General features: G+C 38.8%; 1 protein-coding gene across 10 annotated transcripts in view; it reads left to right on the forward strand.

The window, feature by feature from the left end:
• The window catches only part of RNF111 (ring finger protein 111), a 126,206-nt gene that overhangs the window by 23,150 nt on the left and 95,609 nt on the right, over positions 1–7,447 (forward strand). Inside the window, exon 1 of one of the 10 annotated variants that reach the window (XM_046008350.1) lies at positions 7,029–7,441. The exons of the other annotated variants lie outside the window; for them this stretch is intronic. The gene's annotated coding sequence lies outside the window, so the exon portion shown is untranslated. Of the gene's footprint in view, positions 1–7,028; positions 7,442–7,447 lie in introns of those variants that run through there. 10 annotated transcript variants of the gene reach the window in all.

Genomic DNA, 7,447 nt, shown 5'->3' on the forward strand with positions numbered 1-7,447 from the left:
TACTTCAGAAATTATGGATTTTAGAAAATAGCACTGCAAAAGAATTCCAAAAAGAGTTTAAACAACTTAATATAAAATTTTACCAATAAACCTGTTACCAACCTTGACTAAGAATATAAAAATACTGGTAATTGACAGACAAAATATTTCTGAGAGCAGTTGTCAATCAGTCCAAGCAACTCAGTTGTGACACTAGGGTTATATGACCATGGTGAGTGGTAGCTTTCTCTTTCATTTTCCTCGGGTTTATTTGAAAGTATACTTCATAGAAGCATGGCCTCAAACATTTGGCCAGATAGCCAGAAATATTTCAGGATACTTGAAGTTTCAAATGCTTGTCTACAAAATTCCAGGCATTCTATGTTTCCTTGCTAGCCCATAATTTGTCACCTCACTCACTCTTCTAGAAACTGAGCCACGTGGATAGTATGAGTGCTTGATAATTCAAATGTATCTTGAAGGTTGCATTCCAAAAGCAGTCAGAGAAACTTTAAAAATTATAAAAAGTCATCAAAATTATACTCTCTTGATGTTATCCCTTCACCAAATAACTCCTCAGTTTTTCAGTCTATAATTCAAAATAGTTTCAATAGATTAAAAAATGACTTCAGAGTAGTTTCGTAGTAGGAAAGAAGTACTGTCTCTAATGATTCTTCTGTTTCTCTGTTTTTCTGCCTCTGTATGTATAATAAAGATGATAATCTTCAAACTAAAGACAGTCTGTGTTTGTAATTTTATAAGCTAAAATTAAGTTTTATATATAATGCTTTAATAAGGTCCTGTATTGCCTCAACTAAATCAGCGGTGCTGTAGAATCTATAAAATTTTCTTTCCAGTTTCAAGGTTCAGAGATATCTTTGTACATTAATTGGAGAATAAAATGTTGCAAATCACTAAGAGTTCTGACTAGTGCATCTCTTAGGTCCTTTAATTCTTTGTAAACCTTTTCATCTGGGGAAATAGTTCAGTAAATATTTTCAGCAAGTTCCCAAGTTCTCCCTATCTCATTACATTAAATCTCCAAACTTTGCTGCATTTTCTTCCAAAGAATTCGCAAAGCTGACCACACAATCAGTTACTCTCACTTGCAAACTTGTATGTAATTGTGAAGTATGCAATGGTTGGTGGGTATGCCAGTCTTTCCCCCGACTTTGGTAATTTGTAGAATTTTTCCTTTTTCCATTTAATGCAGGTGACCTAATAATTCAGCTTTCCTTTCTTTTGTTTTTTGTGTTTTTTTTTTTTCAGCTCAATATTTCCATGTTTAGAGCAAGCTTCTCAAATTCCTGCCTAAAACATAGTTAGGCACTGCTGACCCATATATGCAGATTAATTTGGTAGACATTATTTTACACAGTTTTAGGCAGGCAGAATTTGATCTGGACTATATGTTGGGTGGTGTGATCTTTCCACAGAGGAGTAAAATTAATTTTTGGAAGCATTCAAGTGATTCAATTAAGATTAGGGATTTCTGGTTTCTTAGTGGCAAAATTGAGACTAGAACCCCAACCCAATCTCCTTATTCCATAAATTCAGCAAATATTTATTGAGCAATATTTTTCTACTGAAGGGAGGAGGATTTTTTTTTTTTTTTAGTTTTTTGGAAAAGACAGGTGTGTATAAATATAACACTTTGAATGGAAGTATACACAAAGATTGAAGAGAGCACAGAGGTAGGAGTGATGATTAGCTTTATTGTGAGAATGGGGAAGCAAGGTAAGGAAATGCTTCATGGAAGAGGGCTTTGAGGAAAGGATAAGCGTTTGCTAAATAGGTAAAGCAGGAGGGAGGGATATGGAGGAGAGGGGGTGGATATTTTGAGACAGAAGGAATAGGAGGTGCCAAGGCCGGTAGATATTATAACAGTGTATTTCTTCTGGAGAACTACAAGTAGTTTGAGAAGTTTGGTCAAATCTAAGCAGGGGCAGGCAGTAGGATGGCGGGAACGGGTGGTGTGAGTTGACTCTGGAAATTCTGAATTTTGAAGAGCTCTAGTTGCCAAGCTAAGGACTTGGGACTTCATTATGAAGGTGATGGAACATCCCTGAGGGATTTTAAGCAACTTAGTGTCTCAATCAGTTTCTTTTATTTTTTTTAAAGAAGATTTTATTTATTTATTTGACAGAGAGAGAGAGAGAGAGAGAGGCAGGCAGAGGGAGAGGGAGAAGCAGACACCCCACTGAGCAGAGAGCCTAACGTGGGGCTAGATCCCAGGACCCTGGAATCAAGAGCCAAGCCGAAGACAAATGCTTGACTGATTGAGCCACCCAGGCACCCCTGAATCACTTTCTACTGTATTCTGATAGTGGTTCGATGTTATACTAGAAGTGGTATGATAATGGTGGTTGGAGAAGAAGCATAGAAAACAGGAAATTGTATGTAATTCAGGTGAGAGATCTCTCCCACCCCTATAATCTACCATTGTTTCTGTAAATACAACTTCATGGCGTCTGTCCTCTCAGTCACACCCCCTTTCTGCTCTTCACTTCCTGCCTTTGATTTGTAGTTTGGCTACTGCCATGCCATCATGATAGTGACTACTCTGATTTTTTTTTTTTAATTTTATTTGTCAGAGAGAGAGAGAATGCACAAGCAGGGGGCAGAGGGAGAAGTAGGCTCCCCACTAAGCAGGGACTCAATCCCAGGACCCTGGGATCATGACCTAAGCTGAAGGCAGAGGCCCAAGCAACTGAGCCACCCAGGTGTCCACTATTCTGATTTTTTAAAATGTCTCTTTTCTAATTACCCTCCGCCCAGCCATTTCCAACCTGATATCTTAGTAGATGGCCTTACCTCATGTTTCACAGAGAAATCAAGGTCATTCAATGAGCAAAGCCTTGACTTGCCCCCCCGAAGCCAACAAATTTTGTTCATTTCTGCAGTCCTTTCTTCCCTCTCCTTATTTGTTTTGGTGAAATGAGTATCTCTTCTATCCAAGGCTAATGCTTCTATCTGAGCTTTGAATCCCATTTCCTCTGCTTCCATAGAGCATCCCTATATTTCCAGTATCTTTCATTTAGTTTTTTCTGCTGCTCTCTCCACTTCAGCATACTGAAAGGATTCAAGTCTTCCCTTTCTTGACTCCATATCCTGCTAAAATATATGTCCATCTTTCTTTTTTCCATTTACTACCATTTTCATGAAAAAGTACTGGGCCTTGTCTAAGTACATTGTTCAATCCATCCTAGACCAGGACTTAGCTGGAATATTACTGGCATTTTGAGCCAGATATTACTTTGTTGTAGGAGCTGTCCTGTGCATTATAGGATGGTTAGCAATGTCTGTGGCCTCTAAATGTTGGTATCAGTAACATCTTCCCAGTTGTAACAACCAAAATTATCTCAGGACATTGTCAAATGATGCCTGGGGGTCATAATCAACCCCGTTGAGAACCTCTATTCTAAAATGTCTATCAGTTGCTGAAACTGGTCTTGTTTACAGATCTCCTTATTGCCGAACTAATGGAAATTTCTTATCCTTGATCACCCACATCATTACTGAAACTTTTTTCTCACTTGGCCTGTTACCTGTTTCTTTGGGTTTTTCTCTACCTGTTTCTTTGGGTTTTTCTCGCTCTACTCTGATGCATCCTTGTCCTTCTGGGACTTCTCTTCACTCTTCAACTCTTAAAATATCAGCCTTCATCAGGTATCTGTCTCATTTATATACTGGGTAGCCTCATCAAAATTATTGCTTCACCTATTAAAAGTTAATCCCTGTCAAATCCCTGTCTTTGGCCCAGACCTCTCCTGAGATCCAAACCCATTTATCCAGCACCTTACTGAAATCTCCACTTTGGCTAAATGTTATATACCTCAAACTCAACTTGCTCAATAAAGAAGTAATCATTTCCTTATGATCTTCTCCTTCATCCCATCCCCAAAGCCCAAACATGTGTCTTTTTCCTGAATGTAACTTCCACCCAACCACTTATAAATCTGGAAGCATTTGAGATTATCCTCCTTTACTTCCTATATCCAGTTAGTTATTTAATCTTCTTCTTGTATCTATCCCTTCCTTCTCATTCTCATTTCCATTACTCTCATCACTTTTTACCTGCCATTAGCCCTGGTCTTCATTCCTCTGTTTTTGCCTCTTTCCAATCCATCCCCTACTCTGCTGATATAATGCTGTATCTAATAGTCATCTGATTGTGTTTTTCTCTGGTTGGTTTCCCTTCATGGCTTCCCATAGTCTTAAGTATAAAAGAGTTTAAACTCCTCATCCTAGTAAAAACAACCATACGTAATCTATTTCTTTCTTTCTTTTTTTTTAAGTTTTTTTTTTTTTTTTGACAGAGACACAGCAAAAGAGGGACACAAGCAGGAGGAGTGGGAGAGGGAAAGCAGGGTTACCACTGAGCAGCAAGCCCCATGTGGGGCTCGATCCCAGAGCCCTGGGATCATGACCTGAGCCAAAGGCAGATGCCTAATGACTGAGCCACCCAGACTCCCCCATAACCCATTTCTTTCTACATTTCTTTCCTCATCTCTGAATAGTTTCTCTGCATGACACATTTAGTAGATCCTACTAGAGAATTTGCTTCATGCTGTTTCTGTACCTTAGCATGTATTGATCTTTCTGCCTGGAATGTCCTATTTGCTTCATTTAACTGTTTTCATTTATGTTGCAAAATTTAGTTTAAACATCACTTCCTCTTCGTTTGACTATGGTGTTCCGCCTTTGTGTTCTCAGAGCACTATTACACCATCCTGTCCCTTCCACATTATAGTGTAAATAATAGTTTTGTTTTCTGGGTCTTAGAAAAGACTGCAAGTAAGGCAGTGATCATGTATTTGGTGTGTGCCCTTAGAATACAATGTCTGCTTGAAACTAAAGATACTAAAGACCTGGACTGGTACAGAGTATTGAGAGGAACGGGTCCATTTTCAATATTTGAGATTACAGAGACAGAATTAGAAGGACTTACTGATTAGAGATAATGAGGAAGAGAGAATAGTCAAAGATGACTTTTGGATTTCTAGTTAGTTAACTTGGTCTTTTTGACTGAGACAGAAAAGACTGAAATGTATGGCATGTAAATACAATATAATTACACTTATTTATTTATTTCAACATGATGTGTTAGAGATGCCTGTGGTACATTAAAGTGGAAATGACACATCCAGTAAAGTAGCCGTATGGATCTAGATCAGTAGCACTGTCCAAAAGAAATATAATGTGAGCTACAAATGTAACTTTAAAGTTATAATAGTTATATTTTAAAAAAGTAAAAAAAAACAGGTAAATTAACTATAATAGTTTATTTTATTTAACCCCAGCATTTCTCAACTGTACTATTAACATTTTCAGCTGGGGAATTCTTTGTTGTGGAGGGCTGACTTGTGCATTGTAGGATGTTTAGCAGCATCCTTGGCCTCTTGTTAAGAGATGTCAGTAGTCATCCTTCCCCGAAGTTGTGAACACCAAAAATGTCTCCAGATACTGCTAAGCAACCCAAAGTGGGGGCATAACGGTACCAGATTGAGAACCACTGATTTACCTCAATATATCCAAAATATCATGTCAACATGTAATGAGTATTAAAAATTATTCAAAAAAATTTTTTTTATTTGACAGAGAGAAATCACAACTGGGCAGAGAGGCAGGCAGAGAGAGAGGAGGAAGCAGGCTCCCCGCGGAGCAGAGAGCCCAATGCGGGGCTTGATCCCAGGACCCTGAGATCATGACCTGAGCCGAAGGCAGAGGCTTTAACCCACTGAGCCACCCAGGTGCCTCAAAAATTATTCAATTTTTTATAAAATTTTTTATATTGTATCTTTGGATTGCATAGATATTTTTCACTTACAGCCCTTCTCAATGTGTACTAGCCACATGTCAAGTGCTCAATAGCTACATGTGGGTTGTGTCTACCATTTTGAAGAACATAGGTCAATAGCTTGAGGAAAAAGGTTAGGTCTGGAAATGTAGTTCTGGAAATACATAACATTGAGAAGTCAGGGGTCAATAACAATTGAAATCATGGCAATAGATAAGATGGTTCAGGCAGAATTTTATACTTAGAGACAGAAAATAGGAGGATTGAGAAAATTTCCTAGTGCAATGCTCTACCAGTTTTCCCAATCTGCAATCCTTTCTGGTTTATTATTATTATTTTAAAATATCTTATTCACAGAACAATATGGAGAACATGAGTGAACAAAAGAAAGCATATTGAAAATGATAGGTTGATGACAAAGGAAAGGAATTAATGTTTATTGAACATTTAATTGGAAATAAATGTTTCCATTTATAAACTTATTTTATAAACTTATTTAATCTCAGAAGAACCCTTTGAGGTAAATGTTATCTCATTTTATAGAGAAGGAAACAATTTTTTTTTGGTTAAAATACACTTTTATTTTATTTTTAAGGAGGTATAATTGACATTTAGTTTTTTGGGAAAGATTTATAAAGGTCTAATAAATCAGACTGCTGTTTATTGGCATCATCCGGATTTGAAAGGAAGTCTGTATGACTGTTCCAAAGTCTGCATTCTCCTTGCCTGCAATCCCCCTAAGGCACATAATGAAGCATTTGCTGATTTTGCTGATATTCCTGATTTTTCATAAAATAATTAGGAAGGCATATGTGATTGTACAGTCATTTCCCAGGATATCTATTACTACCTTTGATGTGATGCTGGAAGCAAATTCACTTTGAGAGCGGGGTGCTATGATCTTTATATCATTAGCAAGTATGATTTGGGTATCATTTTCTTGTGAAAGACCCTAAACCGTGATGTTTTTGTTTAATTGTACCATAACTATAATCAATAATTCTGTGGTTAGCTGTATTTTTTTAAGTTACGAAAAAATTAACCAAGAAATAGTGTATTGCGTAAATGTAGAACACAATCAGCAAGGAAAATAAAATAATGAGCTGTATTAAACCCTTCTGCTTCGCTAATAGACTTGGAAAGCGAGTGCAAAGGGGGAGGACTGGGTAAGAAGGGGCGGGACATTATGAAACTAGAAGCTGAGCAGGCGCAGAAACAGATGGAGGCGTGAACGCTACTGCGCTCTCACTTTCCGAACTGTCGTAAAGACTCTGACTGTCGTGCTCGCTCGGTAGAGGAGGGATTGGTTAGGCGGCGGCAGCGGCAGCGGCGGCAGGGGAACAGCAGCAGTGGCGGCGACGGTGGCGAGGTGTTGGGTCTGCGCAGCACGGAAACGCCCACAGTTTCGGGGAAGGAGCTCTTGTGGGGTCAAATCAGGCATTCTGAACCCAAGCCGGGTGAACTGGGCCGAACCAGGCGCTGCCGCTTGTACGGTTTGGTGGCGGTGACAGACGTAGCTCTTGACTATAGGGGCCTATTAGGCCGAGACCTGGGGCGCAGATCACTGGCTCTCGACGCATCCTCTTCCCTTCTTCCATCTCCTGTCTTCCTTCCTGGGCCAGTTTTTCCCGGACTCTGGGAAGAGGGTAGCTAATGATTAAGGTGAGG

This window comes from Meles meles, chromosome 6 (genome assembly GCF_922984935.1).
Source record: "Meles meles chromosome 6, mMelMel3.1 paternal haplotype, whole genome shotgun sequence".
NCBI lineage: Eukaryota > Metazoa > Chordata > Mammalia > Carnivora > Mustelidae > Meles > Meles meles.